This window comes from Ambystoma mexicanum, chromosome 5q (assembly GCF_040938575.1).
Source record: "Ambystoma mexicanum isolate Mex_15411 chromosome 5q, UKY_AmexF1_1, whole genome shotgun sequence".
NCBI classification, from domain to species: Eukaryota; Metazoa; Chordata; class Amphibia; order Caudata; family Ambystomatidae; genus Ambystoma; species Ambystoma mexicanum.
This window is the reverse complement of record NC_090933.1, coordinates 762,121,418-762,143,627: the sequence shown is the minus strand read 5'-3', so window position 1 is coordinate 762,143,627 and position 22,210 is coordinate 762,121,418.

Sequence of the window (22,210 nt, the reverse complement as noted above, 5' to 3'; positions counted from 1 at the left end):
CTTAAAACATGGACCCCAATGAGACCTTAACTAACCTCCTTCAGTTAGTGGCGGATTTGAGATCAGATATGGCTAATGCTCATGCCACCACTCAGCAGAAAATCCTAGAGCTCCAAACAGCCATACAGCCCTTGCCTCATGCAGCACCAGTATTACCAACTCCCCCTGTCGTTGAACCTGCACAGGAGGGGGCCGGACCGGTGTATGTTACTTCCCAGTTTCCCTTGGCTCCACCAGAAAGATTCCATGGGGATCCAAAACATTTCAGGACGTTTCTAAATCAATGTCGTTTGCATTTTTTATGTCGACCAGGCGCTTTTCCTGATTCTGCTACTAAGGCAGCCTTCTTGTTGTCCCATCTTGGGGGTACAGCAGCTGCCTGGGCTAATCCTCTTTTGGAGGAAGGTAGCCCTTTATTGTTTGATTGTGACGCATTGATTGAAGTGATGGGGAAGGTGTTTGATACTCGATACAAAGCCCAAGTCATGGAGTTGGAGTTATTAAGCCTGCAGCAAGGGGATATGACACTGTTGGCCTATTTAGCCAAATTCAATCAATTAGCTGCTGAGACGGCTTGGCCTGATGATAAGAAGGCTTCATTGTTCCATAAAGGTCTGTCTGAATCTTTAAAGGATACCCTTGCTATAGTACCTGTAGTTCCAGCCTCCTTTCCAGAACTACTGGAACTAGTTCTTCAGATAGACGCTCAGAAAGCTGCTAGAAAAGGGGAGAAACGTGGTCTGATTCCTGACGTCCAAGTCCACCCTGTATCTTCCCCTAATACATCAGAACCAATGCAGATTGGGGCAGCTACACAAGGTCCTCTTTCACCAGAAGAAAGAGAGCATCGGAAGAAAAACAACCTATGTTTCTATTGTGGATCTTCGGAACACTTATTGAAAGTTTGTACCAAGAAATCCTCCAAGAAACAGGGAAACGCAAAAAGCTCGGCAATGAAAGGAGTCCAGTTGCCGAGCAATTACGTATCCAAGGACTCCATATCTGTCCAACCGATTGAAATAGTGGTACATTTCAAGCTATCACAAGATAAGATAGTTCAAGCCACAGCAATCATAGATTCTGGAGCCACAGGAAACTACATTGATTCCTTGTATGCCAAGGATCTGGGTCTTCCTACTATTGATAAAGCAAATCCCGTTGTTGTAAACGCTGTGGATGGATCTTCCTTGGTTTTTGGAATGGTCATCCAGCAGACAGGGGATTTGGAAATGGAAACCTTGATGGGGAATTCCGAAGTTATCTTCTTTGATATTATATCTGCACCTCAGTTCAGGCTCATATTAGGTCTTCTGTGGTTACGGTTGCATAACCCTACCATTGATTGGCACTCAGGCAGTATTGAACTTATGTCAGAGTTTTGCGAGAACCGGTGTTGAAAGAACAAACTCCCAGCGAGTAGTCCGTGTCATCCTCTATTGGATATCGCCTCTACTGTTGGAGCAGTTATCACCAGTGCATTGCCTACTGAATATTCGGAATTCAAAGATGTGTTTGATGAAGGAAGGGGTTTGGTTTTGCCTTCACACAGACCCTACGACTGTCCTATAGATCTGATCCCGGGGGGGTAAATTACCCTCCGATAGGATTTATTCCTTAACCCACAAGGAAGACTTCATTCTAAAGGAATACATTGATCAGTCATTGAAAACTGGTTTCATACGCCCCTCTCGTTCACCTGCGGCCTCTCCCTTATTTTTTGTGCCTAAAAAAGAGGGGGACCTCCGCCCGTGTATTGATTATAGGGCTCTCAATTCTATTACTGTTCGGAATCAATATCCCATTCCTCTCATCTCAGTACTTCTGGATCAGCTGGGTTTCTCCGTTATATTCACCAAATTAGACCTACGCGGTGCCTATAACTTGGTAAGAATCCGTAGTGGAGACAAGTGGAAAACAGCCTTTAAAACCAGGTATGGCTTGTTTGAATACAGAGTCATGCCGTTTGGGCTCTGTAATGCTCCCGCCACATTTCAATATTTCATTAATGATGTTTTTCATGACATGATGGACCAGTTTCTTATAGTCTACCTAGACAATATATTGATCTACTCCACCTCCTATGACTTACATGTTACACACGTTTCCCGTGTGTTACACAGATTGTGTGAGAATAATCTGGTTGCTAAGTTAGAGAAATGTATTTTCCATGCTTCGGAAGTGGAAATTCTGGGGTATGAGATAACCAGTAAAGGAATCCAAATGAGCCAGTCTAAGGTTAAGGTGGTTTTGGAATGGCCTCAACCCACCTCTTTGAAAGCCTTGCAATCCTTTTTGGGTTTTGCAAACTTTTACAGGCGGTTTATTAAGGATTTCTCCACTTTGGTCGCCCCATTGACCTCTTTGACGAGCAGTAAAGCGTTTTTTTATTGGGACGATGTGTGTGATCAAGCCTTCCAGAGTCTCAAGGCAGCTTTCACCAGCGCTCCGGTGCTTCAACACCCTAATCCGAATCTACCATTTGTTGTAGAGGCTGACGCTTCGGACATTGCTCTTGGTGCCATATTGTCTCAGGAGTGCCCAGAAACCAAGGGGTTGCATCCGGTGGCATTTCATTCAAGGAAACTAACTTCCTATGAGCGGAATTATACTATAACTGAAAGAGAGTTATTAGCGGTACGGGACTCCTTTTTGACCTGGCGTCATCACTTATTGGGTACAGCATTCCCTGTTCAGGTTTTTACTGACCATAAGAATTTAGTAGCCTTACAGTCCGTTAAGTGTTCCACTGCTCGGCATGCTAGGTGGCATGAATTCTTTTCTATGTTCAATTTTACCATTACTTACAGGCCCGGTTCTTTAAACACGAAGGCCGATGCACTCTCACGCATTCATGGCGAGTCATCTTCCCCAAGTACAGATGGTCGTCCTCTATTACCACACCAAGTGATCTGTGCATGTACTCTACAACCCACCTTGCGGGATGGATTACGGGATTGGGTGAGAGCCAATCCTTTGGAGACCGCCAGACTTAACATTGAAGTCATACAAGGGTTACCTCATATCAAGGGTCTGCTGTTTCTTCCAGATGAAGATACACGTATGAAGGCCATCAAGTGGTGTCATGATTCAATGCTAGAAGCACACCCGGGTACCAAGAAGACCATTGATCTGTTACAACGGTGGTGCTGGTGGCCTTCTATGGCTAAAGATGTTACTGAACACATTGCTTGTTGTTACGTATGTGCCCAATGTAAAAGTCCTCGTTCCAAACCTGTCGGCTTGCTTCAGTCTATGCCTATTCCTGATTATCCCTGGTATATGATTTCCATGGACTTTGTGGTGGATTTGCCCCCGGTTTCTGGCTTCAATACCATTTGGGTGGTCATTGATTACTTTACTAAATTAGCGTTGTTCGTACCTTGCCAAGGACTCCCTACTGCTCCTACGTTGGCGGATCTGTTTCTTAGACATGTTTTCCATTTTTTTTGGCCTCCCTTGCATTATCATTAATTGATGGGTCTCACAATTCACTTCTCGTTTCTGGAAATCTCTTACCGCTTCTTTTGGTATTGATGAGCGCTATTCCAGCTCGTACCATCCTCAAACAGACAGACAGACCTAACGTCTCAATTCAACTATGGAACAGTATCTTAGGTGTCTTACTCACCAGTATCAGGACACCTGGTTGTCCATGCTTCCTATGGCAGAGTTCGCCTATAATAATTCTCTCCATACCTCTACACGTTCTTCGCCATTTTTTGCTTTATATGGACAGCATCCTAGGTCGATGCCTCTTTCTCCAGCCTTGCCCGCTCACCACCCTGCAGCTTCCTCTTGCATTCAGCAACTTGTTTCGATACAGTTGCAGGTTAAACTACACCTGGACAGTGCTCAGTCTGCTGCCAGACGATTCGCTGACGCCCATCGCTCTACGTCTCCTAAGTATGTTGTAGGGGGTAAAGTTTGGCTCTCCACAAAGAATTTGCGTATCCCTGGTAGACGAGCGCTTCTCCCACGATACGTCGGGCCGTTTGTAATCACTGCGGTAATAAATCCTGTCGTATTACGACTGTCTCTCCCTGCCAAATTGAAAGTACACCCTGTTTTCCATGTGTCCCTCCTCAAGGCCTTTCATCCTGGTACCTCTCTCCCTTCCCGCCCGCCTCCCCTGTCGGTGCAGGGTGAGGAGAAGTATGAAGTCCACAAGATCCTGGATACCAAGGTTTCCAGGGGAGTCAGAATGTATTATGTGGATTGGAAGGGATACGGTCCAGAAGAGAGGACATGGGAACCTGTTGATCATATTCATGCCCCTCGTTTGTTGTCTGAGTTTTGGGCCTCGAGATGACGGGGCCCATCTTTGGGGGAGGGTACTGTTATGCGCGCAGGTTCCCGGAATGGTGTACGTACTTTTCGTGCCACCAGAAAAAACATGGGAGTCAGCCGAACTGTGTGTTGTGGTTCACGGGGAGGAATATCCCGAACTTCGATATTTCGAGGCGGCTGGAGGTTGCCATGGAAGCTTAGCAATGCGTTGCTAAGGAGACGCAACGTGCGTGCTGGTTCACGGCGGTGATCATGTGACATTGGGTATTTAATCCCGCCCCCCTGCTTGCTCAGTGCTTCTGGTCAAGTATTTTTGGCGCTACTTGTTTTCTAGCCTTGCATCTTGTTTACCTGGTATCTTGAACCCTTGCTTCTCTAACCAACCTTGCTTTTGGATATTCCTAGTCTGTTTTGGTGCTTCGGTGATCTACTGGTTTTTCGACCCTTGCCTTCTGCCCTTGGATGTTATTGCCTAATCCTCAGTCTAAGTTTGCTCGTATGGATTTGACCCGGATTGTTTAAAGGATTTCTTTGAAGTTGTGGACTTCATTCACTCTTGCTACGTTTCTGGTTACTTCTTGTACTGTTAAACACAGTATCTGTTATTTCGTTAACAGCCTCTGCTGCAACGTGGGACAGCCTCAGCTGCGCCGCGGGACAGCCTCCGCTGCAACGTGGGACAGCATCTGCTGCATCACGGGAGTTGTTTCACCATTAGGTAAAAACACTTCAACTTTCCGTATTCCTTCTAACTCAGAGGGAAATTATCTTTCTCTTTCATCACAAACCTTTACCATGTGCAATTAACCCTGGAATCCCTCTGAATATGCCTAGTATTTCCCGATTCCTGCTCAGATCGTGGTTAATCAACTTAGGATCAATACTATCTTTGAGCAGCTACGGTGGTCTCGGAGGGATATCCAAACATCTTTCAATGAATTGATCCCTCTGTATGTGAATTGTTACCATTCAGAGGGGTACAGTGGTGGGAAGAATTCTTCTTCTACACTACGGGGTCAACCAGTGAAGAGGAGTTCTGACACTAAGGTACAATGCACATGGTACCAAAAATAACTATAAGCTTACAGGCTTCACACACGGTCAAGTATCTCTTGACAAAAAAACCTTCAATACAGGAGCATTATATACCACACTGGTGCCACAACCAATGCAGGGAACTTCACTGCATATGTCAAAAAAATCAGTGGTTGGTTTGAATGTAACAATACCTCTGTTACTACAAAACATAGGTGAATTGCACATTTAACAAATGCCTACTTAATATTCCTTCAACCCAATGTAGTCACTATACTAAAGCACAATTAACAGTACAATAGGCCAGCAGGTATCTAACTAACTGCAAAACACCCCTCAGCGGTGACTTGGTCCCGAAAGTGTGCTTTTGTAAATGTGGTGTAATTCTGTCAAGTAATTTTTTTTTTTTTTAAATGGCCAAGAAGTTTGTCAACAATAATTATTGATATCCGGGTCCGGTCCTCGGACACATTTCCTGATTTGGAGTCCGTGTAAACTTCTGGATCAATCAGGGGTTGTCTCGATGTCTGCAGACACCAAAAATACAAGCTGATAGGATGTTCAAAAACTCTCCATACCTCTACACGTTCTTCGCCATTTTTTGCTTTATATGGCCAGCATCCTAGGTCGATGCCTCTTTCTCCAACCTTGCCCGCTCACCACCCTGCAGCTTCCTCTTGCATTCAGCAACTTGTTTCGATACAGTTGCAGGTGAAACTACACCTGGACAGTGCTCAGTCTGCTGCCAGACGATTCGCTGACGCCCATCGCTCTACGTCTCCTAAGTATGTTGTAGGGGGTAAAGTTTGGCTCTCCACAAAGAATTTGCGTATCCCTGGTAGACGAGCGCTTCTCCCACGATACGTCGGGCCGTTTGTTATCACTGCGGTAATAAATCCTGTCGTATTACGACTGTCTCTCCCTGCCAAATGGAAAGTACACCCTGTTTTCCATGTGTCCCTCCTCAAGGCCTTTCATCCTGGTACCTCTCTCCCTTCCCGCCCGCCTCCCCTGTCGGTGCAGGGTGAGGAGAAGTATGAAGTCCACAAGATCCTCGATACCAAGATACTAAAGCACAATTAACAGTACAATAGGCCAGCAGGTATCTAACTAATTGCAAAACACCCCTCAGCGGTGGCTTGGTCCCGAAAGTGTGCTTTTGTAAATGTGGTGTAATTCTGTCAAGTAATTTTTTTTTTTTTTAAATGGCCAAGAAGTTTGTCAACAATAATTATTGATATCCGGGTCCGGTCCTCGGACACATTTCCTGATTTGGAGTCTGTGTAAACTTCTGGATCAATCAGGGGTTGTCTCGATGTCTGCAGACACCAAAAATACAAGCTGATAGGATGTTCAAAAACATGGGATGCACCAGAAGTTTTTTTTTTAATTAAAATGCATTTGGTTTGTGTCTTAAACCTTACATTTATGAATCTACAAAATTAACATTGTCCTTTAGTCTTTCCATTTGTACTCTTGGTTGTTGACTTAGTTTTCGGCTGTGATTTCTTTCCAAAAATGAACGATTGCAGCAACCATCTTTCTATTATTGCCCATGAAGATTTGGCTCCATCTTTCCTTTGTTTCCAGTTCAAAGGGTGCACTTTGATGTGTGCCACTGTATGTTAGTAATTTCTGGTTAAGGGCTTCACATTCCATTATTACATGGTATATGGTTTCAGTTTTCCCAGAAATTAGGCAAAATCTACAATTGTTGTTATCTGCTTTGTTTTGGGTCCATTTCCCTAAAACTTCTCTTGTGGGAAGCAAGTTCAACCTGAATCTTAAGAACTTATCTCGGATTCTTCGGTGAGGATAGAGGTTGAGATAGTGAGGTAGTTGGTTAAGCGCTCTTGATTCTTCCTCACAATTTAAATTAATTTTGTATTGGTCTTTTTTTTCCTGTGTCTCAATCCAATCTAGCCAAGCAAGCCTTTTTTTTGCGTTCTGGGGCTTTCTCGTCAATGTCTCCAGCGTGATTTCCTTTTTGGTACATATGCTCATGGCAGCTTCTTTCCATTTTATTAATACAGTGTCATTGACCTTTAAATGTGATGTTCGCTAAATGTCCAGAGCAGGGATCTTTTCTTCACTGTTCAACTATCTGAATAGATCCAAGATTTTCCATTCTACTATTGACTGGAGAGATTGGAGACCCAGCTCATAACGTATGCAAACCATCGGAGTAGATTGTGGTAATCCCAATATTTTACGCCAGTAAATCGCCTCCACCTGTGTCCATATCATTTGGTCCATGTTGATCATCGATTCAGCTCCATATGCAAAGATGGCTGTCACCTTTTGTTTATAAAAGGTTAGTAATGGCTTAATTGAAAATTTGCCAAATTTCCTGTGTATCATAAATCCCTGTCATGCTAGGGATTAGTTTTAGATTTTAGATGCTGTATCCATCAAAAAGTTGATAGTGAGTTGTTTTTATAGGTGAAAAAAACAGCATAGGTGCCACAGAGTCTGTGGTCATTACCTTTGTCTGCGGACAGCATAGTGAGAAAAAGGTGTGGAAAATGCATTTGGGATTATTTTGTGGCAAGAAGAGGGCTTGGAAATGGTGGCGGAGTAGGAACAAGTTGACAGGTAGCTGTTTTATAGGTGAAAAAAAGCTGTCCAGGTGCTGGTGAGTCTGTGGTCATTTTTACTGTCTGCGGAAATCATTGGGAGTGGGGAGGTTCAGGGTGAGTGTTGTAATTTGCAGGTTTATTGTAAGTAATTGCTAAATGGTTTAATTCTATTATGGTGGTTGTGTCCAGTGGTCATATTCTTGAGAGCATGGCCATAGGCCATGCGCGCAAGAATCTGACCACTGGCCCCAGCCATAGTTATAATCTGTAGTAATTATAGGTACTGTAGGGGGAGTATATCATATTTGTAATAGGGTGGACTGATATAATTTAAGTATTTATGGTATTTATGATTCTAGCAGAATTGAGGATAGCACTTATGGAATCTGTATTTGTTTCTTTGTGAGGAAAAAATAGGATAATAGTGGATATGGTTACTTAGTTGTGAAGATGTTCTTGCCATGAACATACTTGGCTGTGTGTAAAGCTAATGAGTTTACAGTTATTTTTGGTGCCATCTGAATTGTACCTCAGAAGCATTTGTATGACATATTGGTTATGTGAGTATATTTGCATGCTGAAACGATTGTCTGAATTGCAAACATGGAATAATATGCCATGATTTGCATTCTGCAGAAGCTGGTGAAATGTAATGGATTCACAATTTGGTATGGATATGTACAGAAATCATTCATTAGGGATGTGCTCTTGTGAAACATAGTTGCAGAGAGTGCATGTATGTTTCCACATGCATGACATCTGGAAGATTTCATTTATAGTGATGTTTTTGGTTTCTAGTACTTATAGTAAGTACTTTAGGAATTTTTGTTGATCTTACCATGTGTTTAGGATGAATGTTACCCTTCCTGTACAGTATTATAATTCCTGCCTTATACCTGAGATACTTTAAGTGCTGTCACAATTATTTTTGGCATCTCTATGAAGGACGAGCATTTGCAAACACAACTGTTCTGAGCTGTTTAAGTAAATGTGAACAATTGGTAGTAATTAGAAGAGAACATTGATTGCTACATTTGCATAGACATTTACTCCAGTTGTGTTGCTGAATTTAAATGGCCCACAGAGCTGTGCCTCTGTATATTTTGATGGGTGGTGAGTGCCTGCAGGAGCTTTGCTCTGACGTAGTATTTTGCCCATTTTAATTTGAAAAAAGTCCCCCAGCCCCCTCAAGCCTTCCTTGCCTTCTCTCCCCCTCCCCACACCCTCTTCCTGCTTTGGATCATCCCTCTCACCTCCCGACCCACCTCCCCTGCTCTGATTGGGCCGTGGGCCTGTGTCCCCAGGATCTAGTGACCCGCGTTGCATGGGCTCCCCTCTTACCATCGAGGAGGAAGCGCGGTGAGTGCCTGCAGGAGCTTTGCTCTGATGCAGTATTTTGCCCATTTTAATTTCAAAAAAGGCCCCAGGCCCCATGAAGCTCCCCTTGCCTTCTCTCCCCCTCCGCACACCCTCTTCCTGCTTCGGATTATCCCTCCCGCCTCCCGACCTGTCTCCACTGCTCTGATTGGCCCGTGGGCCCATGTCCCCCAAGCTATTGCTGACCTTCCCAGGGCAGCCCTCTGCCCGGCAGCCCCAGCGGCTGAGGGCCCTAAAGAAAATGGCGACTCCAATAGAGGTGGCTCAAGAAAGTGTCAGCAGGTGTCCGCAGGGGAAGCCAGTGGCCAGCCGTCAACCAGTAACAACAAGGACCCTTTAAGGTAAGTCTAGGTGAGGAGTAGAGCAATTACTCTACCCTGGAAGCCTAAAACAATTGTCAAACCTATCTAAAAATACCTAATAATAATTAACATCTCTGCTGTCTTACCTAACATCACACTACTAAACAAAACCATGTTTAGTACAACAAGGACCTATTGGGTGCAGGTCCCTCTCCACTATACAGGAATCTCAAATCTTACTGTGTTACTCATTGTAATATTCTGGTCACCTGTGTCTCAGATCTAGATGTGTTTAGTATAGTAATTTCTTTGATCACCTGTGTCTCAAAACATAGCTGTGTTTAAGGTACCTATTAGGAGTAGGCCTCTCTCCCACTATACAGGACTCTCAAATCTTGCTTTGTTATTTACTGTAATCTTCTGGTCACCTGTGTCTCAAACTTAGCTGTGTTTGGTACAACACCCTTCTGGCCTGTTAGGCGTAGGCCTCTCTCCTACTATACAGGACTCTCAAATCTTGCTGTGTTATTTACTGTAAACTTCTGGTGACCTGTGTCTGAAACATAGCTGTGATTTAGGTACCTGTTAAGAGTAGGCCTCTCTCTGACTATACAGGACTCTCAAATCGTGCTGTGTTTATTCTTTGTAATCTTTTGATCACCTGTGTCTCAAAACATAGCTGTGTTTTAGGTACCTGTTAGGCATAGACTTCTCTCCCACTATACAGGACTCTCAAATCGTGCTGTGTCATTTGCTGTAATCTTCTGGTCACCTGTGTCTCAAATCTAGATGTTTGTTTGTTTGTATTATTATTTGTATTGCACACCAGACCCATGGCTATCGGGGCGCATTGGATAAGATATCTTACAGCTTAGTTACACAGCAAGTACAAGCAAATACATAGCAATTACTCAAAAACAAAAGATATACATCATGTAAATACAGATAGTTCAATGAAGGAAAAAACACATGTACAAAATTATAAAATATACAGAAGTCAGTACCTGTTACTGGAGGGGTTCATAAATCACAGGCAAGTAGAGTGGGCTGCCTTAGGGGACACCCTATCTGAATGTATTTACAGTGCAGAAGAGTAGAGGTCTATTTACAGTATAATAGCGAGGGCTAGGGGCATTACTTGTCAGAGTCTTTGAACCATTTTATGAGGTTCTGGCAGAGGTTTAGGTCAGACTGATCTGCTCACAGTGGGGGGGTAGGAAGTTTCAACGTTGTGCTTCTTTGACCGGGAAGCTACATCCCCCGACTCTGGAGAGTTTACAAGGCAGTTGGTACTAGTTGTTCTGGTAGGTCTTGTAGAGGATTTTCTTATGAGTCTCTCAGTCAGATAGCAGGGCGCAGCATTGGTTAGGCATTTAAATGAAGCAACTTTCAGCTGGATTTTGTCGTAAGTAGAGAGCCAGTTGTTTAGTCTTCTGGTCTCAGAAATATGTTCACTCCTAGCAATCACGAGTGCCGCTCTCAAGGCATTGTTCTGGAGAGATTGCATTCTCTTGATAATTAGCTTATTAGCCCCTATGTATAGAGAATTACAGTAGTCCAGCTTCGAGAAAATTAGTGCTTTGGCCAGGGTGATACAGCTATTGTTGGACAGGAAGGGTTTACCCGCTCTGATCAATTTGCAAGTATATGCAGGAGCAGATGCCATGGCATTGAACTGTTTAGTGAATGAAAGGGTAGAGTTAAGGTAAAAACCCAAAGTTGTTACTTCATTAGCAACAGTAATAGGGTTATTATCAATGTTGAAGGTAGAATATTTGGGTCCAAGTTTTTTAAGGGTTGGGGTATGTAAGTGATTTCAATACGCAACACACCCAAGTCACACCCAGCATGTTGTGCACAAATGAAACCCGTATTTATTTTATCTATAAGTTCAATATTCTGAACGATATACCACTCATATCACACCCTTCTCCTGAGAGCCCCCCGGTCACATTGAACCAGGAATCAGGCTAGTTTGCAAAGGTAAATATTTATTTATGTATTCAGAATTTAAATCACAATATATTTTAAAAGGTAACAACAATCACCAATGGGGTGACATAACACTGAGTAATATCTTTAATACACTAGGAATCAAGCAATGAGCACAAAAACAAATGCAGCACAGAAAAGAATACTTGTTGAGTTGGTTTAGAACAGATGGCACTATGGTTAGAGGTTCCCCCTCTAACACCCCTCAACCCCCCAATAGGCAAGTTAAATAGCTATGAGGAGAGAGCAGGCATTCGGGAATAGCACAAATCATACAGAATATCACTCCCACCTTCCCCATTCAAACACAAGAGAAAAACGGAATGGACTTTTCAGCTCTCAGAGTGGCTTTGAAATCGTCTTTGGAATTGGCTGAGAAAAACACCAAATGTGGTCAAAAATATTTACATTATTATAAATTCATATGGGAGCCACTTGGAATAGTTGCACACAATCACAAACAATGATTTAGTCAAAATAAAACATTTGCAATCTCAAAGTCCAAGTGGGAAGCAGTTCAAAGCTAATTCACACTTGTAAAAACCTTTCAGAATTTAAATTGGCGGCAAACATTTCCTTGCACGATTTTTGCTATAATGGGTGAACCACACTGTTCGCACTGTTTGCACTGCGGTTTGGGGTTCTATGGATAGCTAAGGATGTTAGGTACAAGTAGGAGTTGAAATTCCGCTCCTTCATAAAAACTGAGGGAGTTATAGAGGTTGTCATGAGAGTCATTTTTGCAAAATGGGCGCGAGAATGGAAAACAGAAATGCACTTTTGAAAATGACAGATGGGTCGATTACACTAGATTATGACTATGAAAAATGAAAAAGCTAATGCCACAGATGGATCTTACAGTCATGTGATCAGCGTAACCTGCCAGTTGTGGATACTCTACTTCTTCCAGGAATTTACTTTTCTTAATCAAATCAATAAGAATTTAGGGTTTAATAACACAGATGAGAAAATAGTCAGCGCAAAGCTAGTTCTAACAATACTATGGTTCTGAATTAAAGATGGGATGGTTTTGAGATTGGGATCATACAATGCAGATATGTTATGAGTCACTGTTCTTCCTATTAATACTCACAGAATAAGTTATTAAATTGGACCGTCAGTTCTGCTCATGGATTGGATCTGTCAAGGAAGGACAGCACATCAGACGCGGGGCTGGATCAGCTAGGCCAGTCACTGAATTTTCACAAGATCTCTCTTTCTAGTTTGTGGGTATTTCAATCAGCTGGATAGCAAGTTCCTCAGCCAAGCCTTGTGGTAGCAAGCCAGAGAGTTTCAGGATACTGGTTCAAAAGGCCTTCCCACACCACAGCGCTTCACTGGGTCGTGAGAAAAAGTTTGAGAATTTAGGCCTTGCTGGAAGTCATTTGTTTTCTACTGCTGTAAGAGTCTTGGCATCTGGATGTGGAAGGATGTTAAAGCTGGATGTAGAATGCTGGATCAGAGTGCTTCGCCGGAATCAGGAAAGTGAGTGGATCAGTGAGTCCCTATGTGTTGTCAGCTTTCTCTATTTATCCTTTCAAATGACATCACAAAATGGGTGTATGGGCCGGCTTAACTAAGCTTGCCCCTTTGAGCTGGGACTGGATCAAGACCTCATCTCTGCCTTGTATTTGAGTGATTGGATCAAGGCCGGATGATGTCACATTTATAGTTTAGCTTTGCATCCTTAGAAACCTCGCTTTAGCCACAGGTCTCAAAATTGCATTTTATCCTAAATACATATTTCTACCTTGGTCACCTCTAACCAATCACACACAAACATTCCATATGTTATGTAATAGCTGTTCCTCAAAATCCTGCAGCTGTGGGATCTTGTTTCATCTTTCTACAGAATTTTGTCCTTTTGCCATGTACACAATGCCCAAACTTTCTGCAACTTTCCACAAATGTGTGTATTTACCGTAGGGATGTGTGTGTCAAGTTTCATAATTTTAGCATTAACACAGTTCACATAAAACCACATGTTTTGCCATTCTGTCCAGAATATGTTACCCAGTTCCACCGCCTCTTAAAACGTGCAGCCAAAAATTAGAATAACACTTTTGTCCTTTGTATATTTTTCACCACTTTGAATCACAAGTTATAAGTCTTTAAACATTGTTCATTGTTCATGCTTAACAGCAAATGGTCCTGCCCCTTTGTCTCTCTTTGCAGTCCAGGAGCAGCCCCCTCCCTTTGGAGTTCCTTCCAGGAGCAGTTTACGACCCCTTTCACACCTCTGTTTCCTGGGCTGAAGGGTCTTCTATTGTTCATTCTCTTTCTGTAGACAAGAGTCTGGTCTAACCCACAATTATCATCTACCAGTGAGTGTCTGCTGAGTTTCTGCTGAGAGGATTTCCCCTCCCCTTCGAAGAAACCTGTTTTTCCACTTCCAAAGGGTTGCAGCTCAGCCAGGCTAATATATTCTTAATTAAAAATCCAGCAGAAACCCAACTTGTTGCATCAAATCACATAAATACATTCCTTTTGTGTTTGCTAATCCGGCAGACTTTTAGTTTAAGTACTTTGAAGTTTAATCAGGAGCTCATCTGACAGCTGTCATTCACAGGTAGCCCAGGGTACTGCACACAGATTTTGACAGGGGCTGTCAGTTTACAGACAATCAGTTTTTCTGAAGAAATGTTTTACTCTTTACACTTTAGGACTTCATATATTCACCATGCTTCATTAGATTACATGAATTTTAGTACCAAGCAAGATTTTGAATGTTGAGAAGTGTGGTGTATAGGCATTTTGGAGTTTTTAGCCACAAAGCAAATGTCATTTAAAGGCACATTTTGGAGTTTCATTTGCAAAGTGCTGCTTCTCTCTCTGCACTCGGTTTGCTGGTCATGGATCCCATTGGCATAGTTTCTGCAGTGTGTGCTCTATTCCACCACACATGCACCATGGGTGGCAGGTTGGGCATCCATCTTTTTGTGAATTTAAACACAAGTTTTTTGTGGGTTTTTGGCGCACACAGGAGTTTTGCTGCCATTGTTGAGATTTTTTGCGCCATAACTATCAGAGTGGTGCCGCATAAGATAGCGGAGTGGGTCAATACATCCCACAGGTAGTAACCAGGATGATGAGCTCAGTCTTGTCATCATTCATGCATAGTCCATGAGCAGCCATCCATGCCTGGATGATGACATATACCCTATTCACCAAGGCCAAATCCTTGTCATATTCCCCGGTAAGTGGTAGGAGGATCTGAGTATCATCTGCATAGTTTGTGTAGGTGAAACCAAGATGGTCCAGATCATCAAAAAGGGGCTTAATGAAAATGTTGTATAATGTGGGTAGACGCATGATCCCAGGGGCACTCGTAGTTGATGGGGATTGGGTCCGCAGCAGCAGTGGGAGAGAAGACTCTCATAGTCATGTTGCTTAGAAATGAAAGCATCCATGCTATTGCTTCTTCGGAGAAGAATGTGTTTGGTATAGCAATTTCTTTGATTATCTGTGTCTCAAAACATAGCTGTGTCTAGAAGATACCTGTTAAGTGTAGGCCTCTCTCCCACTATACAGGACTCTCAAATCTTGCTGTGTTATCTATTGTAATCATCTGCTCACCCATGTCTCAAATCTAGATGTGTTTAGTATAGTAATTTCTTTGATCACCTGTGTCTCAAAACAGCTGCGTTTTAGGCACCTGTTAGCCATAGGCCTCTCTCCCACTATACAGGACTCTCAAATATTGCTGTGTTAGATAGTATAATCTTCTGGTCACCTGTGTCTCAAACATAGCTGTGTTTAGTACAGCACCCACTTGACCTGCCAGGCATAGGCCTCTCTCCCTCTATACAAGACGTTCAAATCTAACAGGGCTCCACTACAAAACTGCATCAGTCATTATAGTCCTCTGTCCCACTATACAGGATGCCGCTATGTGACTGACCAACTCACACCTAGAAAAGCATTACTGTAGAGTAAGACGGAAACACCAGCTGATCACTATGGAGTGATACTATGAATAGGCACACATGCCTCATAACATGAGACAGTGATTCTTAGTTAAGCCCTTCAGGACGTTTTTGTATTTATTAGCTATTGTTACGCTCACCTGGTCTCTGCGGAGTTGTTGGGGCCTGGTTGCAGTCCTCCCTGAACTTGAATCACCCTCTTCAGGCCTCTCCCTCATTAGAAAAGCTGTGAGCGGTGGTACGTGGTGATACTGCTGCTGCGTGGAGATAAGAGCGTGTGAGTGCACCAATCTGTGATTGTGATAACTCTCGAACCCTTCACCCCAAAGTACGGTTTCTGGGAGCAAACGCCGGCCCACAAAGCTCACCTGTGAATTATGGAAGATAAGCTCTTTGTCCTGCTACTTCTGGCAGGGGCGCGTCAAATAGGATCTAGTTCCCTCACTGATCCCTGATAAGGATTAATCCAGTCCAGCTGTGACTATGCTTCTCCTTATGATTGGTACGTCTTTCTTGAGCTCTTGTGATGCTGTTCATTCTGTTTAGTGTCTTTATATGTTGCTCCTTTTTATGCCTGCAATAATGTCTCTCTTCTGTTTTCTTCCCTTAGATGGAAATGCGGCCTCAATGCAGCTGTGAGACGCGGCCAGATGGAAGATGGATGCTACCTCAATGTTCAACAACAGTAAGGGATGGTTTAAGGAAAAGCGCGAATTATGGCAAAGCGCAACCTTAAACTGACTGTTTTTTTTGATGTGTAACCTTGTCTTCTGTTTTTCCTTGCAGACACTGCTGTTGACGATGGAGTATGTTGTGCTGCGGTGCCAAGATGAAAATGTTGGCATTCCGGAAAGTGTAAAGATGAATACTTGGTTCGCCGAAGAGATGTACAGGTAAGAACAGCATCCCCCAGTTGGTAAGTATGCTGGCAGGAAGCAGGATGTACAGGAAGCAGGATCTTCAAAGGTAAGTCTGACCTCAGGCGATGGTGATCGTTACACTGCTTGCAAGTGCAGAATAACGCAAAGCGTCTGTCTTGAGGATCGGGGCAGCTTATATAGCTGAGATCGTGGGTACGCCCATTAGGTCCAGCTTACCAGCCACACCCTGCCACTCCTAGAGAGTGAGCACGTGCAAAGGCAATCCATTAGCAACCACACCCAAGAATACACTTGGGGCTGCTTAATGGATGGAATGTTCAAGGTTAATTCATCCTGCATAATGGATGGAATGTTCAAGATTAATGCATCTGAAGTGTTATGTCGATAATAAAAGCTTTTTGGTGTTAAATGGATGTTCTGGTTTACTTTTGTTCATGAGCCTTCCGCCAAAGGCATCAGGACAGTGCCCACCCAGGTCTCCTGTGCATGCGACCCCTGCATGCCTGTGGCCCTGACTTCATGACCATGACAGCTATCCTTCTTAACCCACATAGCCAGCTCACCGTAGTGAACCTCACCCAAGAAGATGGATATAAAGTACAGCCACTGATAACACCCACCGATATAACCCTAACTACCTATCCTACCCTATGCAAGTCAGCGAATGAACTGGTCAGCAATACCTGCTGACAACACCAACTACGCACTGAACCCAAACTTCTAGTGGACAACGCTCCACACTCAGTACTACATCACAAGACAGCCAGAGCAACAAAAAAAAATCAACTCAGCATCAACAAACAAAAGAAAGACCAAAACAACTCTCAAGCTCAAAATGCTGTGCAACAACCTAGACCGAGGGAAAGAAAAAGAAAAGAAAGAACAAACACACCAGAACAGCAACAAAGACTCACAACTGCAGAACACACTCCCAGAGACAGGAACGAAAATGGAACAAACGCTGAGAGAAGAGAATAATCCCTCTAATTAACTCTATACCTCGCAAACAACTGGTCACCTGAACAAACCAACACAACGCTAGAATCAACAACAGCAGACTACCAAACACAACTACGCAGAAGAAGGAAGGACAACGCTAGAAACAACGAAAACACAATCAACGCTACAACACCATACATCATCAAAACAAGAGGAACTTTCACTCGACACTCACAATTCTTAGAAGAAGAACATGATGAAAACAAAAACCCAAGACAGAAGCTAGAAGAACAATTCGATGACATGGACAATAGAGATCGACCAGAAAGGAAACCTCAACACCAATCAACCAATACCTGCCACTCCTTGCCCACCACATCATCGCTCTCTGCGCCAACTTTCAGTGCTAGGCGGATGATATCCAGCTCATTTTCAGGCTACCCTCGGTCTCTTCTTCTCCTTTCCTCATCTCTGACTGTCTGTCTGCCATTCAGGAGTGGTGTGCCACCAATGACCTCTGCCTTAATGCCAGTAAGACTGAGTTCTACTCATCGGCACACCCTCTCCCTCATTCTCTGCAGCTCTCTGGCTGGCCTCTCTTGGCCCTCTTCCTGCTACCACCTGCAAGGCTAAAAACCTTTAGGGTCATCTTCGATTCCACACTCTCCTTCTCTCCTCACATCTCTGACATCTCTAAGAAGTCACACTACCAGCTGCAACCCCTCAGAGGTATTCTTCTTTTCCTCTCCTTCCCCAGGAAGCTGGACTATTGTAACAGCCTCTATCTAAATCTGCCTGCTTCTACTCTCCGTCCTCTGCAACTTATCCAAAACAGGTCTTTGAGACTTGTCCTTGGCCTCAAGCCCAGGGATCGTATCTCTCCAGGACTGAAATCTCTGCACTGGCTCCCAGTGGCTGTGAGGATTAAGTTCAAAACCCTCTGCATTGTCCACAAGGCCTTCTGGGGCCTAGAGCCGCAATACCTTCAACTCTCTCTTCCTAAATATCTTCCTTCAAAAGCTCTTCGCTCATCCGTCTCCAACTCCCTCACGGTCAGTCGCTTCTCCAAGCAACGAGTTGGTGGTATATCTCTCTCTTCGGCAGGGGCCTCCCTCTGGAACAGCCTTCCTGCCTCCCTGAAACTTGAGGAGAACCATCTCCTTGTTCCAGAAGCACCTCAAAACCTTCCTCTTTGCATCTGCTTTCTCTCCCCCTCTCCCCTGCTGAATTACTGACAGAAACTGCACTGGTTACCTGGCCACCCTCTGATCTCGGGCCCAGGCCCCGCCAGTTGCCCACCTGCACTGCCTCCCTGGCAACCCCTGCACCTGGGGACTGTTTTCTGTATACCTACAGTCCCTTAACCGGCACTTATGTCTGCACTTACCTTGCACTTGCCACCAGCTGGCCGGTTTTATTTATCTTATCTAATTTATTCTACTATTTCATGTACTGGACTTTCCCCTTTCCTTTCCCCTGCACTTTTCCCTTTCCCCCTTCCCATGCACTTGCGCGATCTGAATGACACCGGGCCTAGTAGGATCATTGTCTGTCTTCCCTTTGTTCCCCCTACCTTCCTTCGTCACGTCTTGAAACACTTGTGTATAGGCACTTTATAAATGCCATATCATATCATATCATATCAATCAGAAGACCACCCCAACAACAAAGTACAAACCAAACTACGCCTCCAAACTCCACTACAACCCAATAAATGTAAGATCCATGTCAAAACACTCAACAGAGATCTTCGACCTACTCGATGACAACGGCATTGACATCCTGTTCATCACAGAAAAATGGCTGGACGACAACTACAAAATCACACTCCAAAGCTGCCTCCCAACCAACTTCAAATGCCTTCAAGTAAACAGGAAAAATAAAAAAGGAGGAGGCATCGCAATAGCATTCATAGGACACCTGAAAATAAAAACAGACAAACCTCTCAACATAATCAACTGTGAAACCATGGTCATACACCTATCAGCAAACCAGAAAACCAACATCAAATTCACCCTGGTATACAGACCACCGACATACGATGCAACCTTCGTTGACAACTTCATAGAAGCCATCACCAACATAGCCATCAACCACGAACATCTAATCATCCAGGTGGACTTCAACATCTAGTTTGAGGAACGTCACTCCAACTCCCAAAACTCACTGATTCAACAACTTACAACCATGAAACTAACACAGCTGGTCAAAGGGGCAACACACTCGGCAGGACACACCCTTGACGCAATCTTCGACAAGGAAAAAGGAAACAATTATCACCACGGCACCACCGATACAAATACTGTGTAGGGACCATCTCATCATTCCATTTGTGATCAGACTACCAACTCACGTCTGCATCCAACCCCCCAAGCTCTCAACCACCACAAAAATAAACTGGAAAAACATCAAAGCAAGCAACCTTTTCGAACAACTGGAGATGACCAAACACTCAACTATAGAAGTGGAGCTGGCTGACCTAGACGGGAAAGCGGAGATACTGCACAAATGGATTGCTGTTACAATTGATAAAATCGCCCCAGAAAAACCATTCACCCCATCGAAAAAAAAAGCTATTGCAAGAAGATGGAATTCGAATGGAGGAAAGAATACAATCCAGACAAAAAAATACTTTTCCAGAAACAAATCCGCGCATACAAGAAGGAAATACAAAAGGTGAAGAGAAAGCATTATGATGACAGAATCAGCAATGCCAGCAACACACAAAAAATGTTCAACATCATTAAAGAAATGAAAAAGCCACCAGGAGGGGACACCATCCCTAACCCCTCAGAGAAACTATGCAAAGAGCTGGCAGACCACTTCAAGAACAAAATCAACGACATCCGACAAATCATAAAACACAGACCCACCAAGCACAAGATTCAACTAACCGGACCTAACACAGAGCCTCAGCACAAACTCCAAAACTTACCTAAAATATCAGCAGAGGCATTCGTATTGCTGGTAAACAGAGCAAGAAAGCAGGATCACCCATGGATCCCTGCCCCCCTAACATCTACAAATCAATCCTCACACAAGGAACGCCATCAGAACATTACAAAAACCTCCTAAATCTCTCACTAGCAACAGGAACTGTACCAGGAGCCGTTAAATCAGCATTTATGAAACCGCTTTAAAAACAAAAAAACACAAGTGGGTATGTAGAAGACCTCTCCAACTACAGGCCAATTTCAAACATTCCCTACCCAGCAAAACCCCTTGAAACGTACATATACAAACTAACCCAAGAATATGTAGAAAAACACTACCTGCTAGACCAAGCACAAGTCGGTTTCAGACCCACAAGAGGAACAGAAACAGCACTACTATCCATCTGGGACAACCTTAAAAATAAGGCAGACTCCAACACAACCTCAGCCCTGATCTGCTATACCTCTCTGTAGCCTTTGACACAGTTAACCATGACACCCTAACCAAAAGACTAGAAGACATAGGCATAACAGACATGGTACTACTCTGGACTAAATCATTCCTAGCAGACAGAACAGAAACTGGATGGATAAAACCCTTCAAATCCACCCCACGAGGATCCTAACTATCACCACTGTATTTCAACATCTACCAGACTCCAGTAAACAGAATTTTCAAAAAATACAACATTACATGCTACAACTACGCAGATGACACTCAAATCATCTACAAAATCGAAGACAACCAAACTGATCACTCAACTCTAATTGAGTGTCTAAAAGATGTCTTTAACTGGATGAATGCCAACAACCTGAACATTAACCCAGGAAAGACAGAAATCATGATTGTATCCAAAAACCAAGAAAACAAAATCTACATTCCATGGCCAACAGAAATGGGTACCACACCAACACCATCTAAGGTGGTAAAGAATCTGGGAGTCATGATGGACACAACCCTAGCCTTAGAACCACAAATAAATTCACTCATCAAGAAGTGCTTCTTCCTCCTCCACACGGCAAGAAGAATCCTACCCTTCCTCTCCTTCACCCACAAGACACTTACAATCGTCGCCCTCATCATGTGAAGAATCGACTATGCAAACAGCCTCTATCTCGGTATAACAAAATACCTCCTGAAGAAAATAAAACGGATCCAAAATACAGCAGCCAGACTGCTCCTCAAACTATCCAGAAGAGACCACATCACTCAGGCCTAAAAACACTGCACTGGCTCCCAGTAAAACATTGCATCACCTTCAAAACAATGTGCGTAACGCACAGGGAAATCAGCGAACAAGGAAGTGAATTCCTACAAAAGAAAATAACAATCTACAAGCCAACGAGACTCCTCAGATCAAGCAACGAAATCTGCCTGGAACAAAAACCATACCTTAAGAAAAAACTTGGTGGCTCCTCCTTCTCCCACTTAACTGCAAAAACCTGGAACAAAATCCCGAAAAAAATAAGAAAAACCAAAGATCACCTACAATTCAGAAAATTACTAAAAACCTGTTTCTACAACACCACAGACTGAAAAAAACGAAAAAAAAACAACTGAACGGGAAACACAAAGAAAAGGGATTACTACACCCAGAACCGACCAGAGAAACTCTTACTACTAGAGAGACGATGCTAAGTCGAATAGGACACAAGCGACACCCTTGAGGACAGGAATCATCATCCCTAGCCAACCCAATGCCAACAACCTCAACTGCCCCATAATCGCTACAAACTATCATACTTGCATAGAGTTGTGTGAATGTTAGCACTTGCCACACTTGAACTAAGTTGTGGACACTGGCACGGGCACTTACCGCATGGAGTCGTGAATGAAAGCGGATGCCACCGCTGTAGGTAATTACAAGCGAAGGCATGCGCCATGTTTCAAAGGGGATGGGAGCGATAGCCAAATAAAAAAGCCATAATAAATAAGAAAATAAACTGATTGCCAACCGC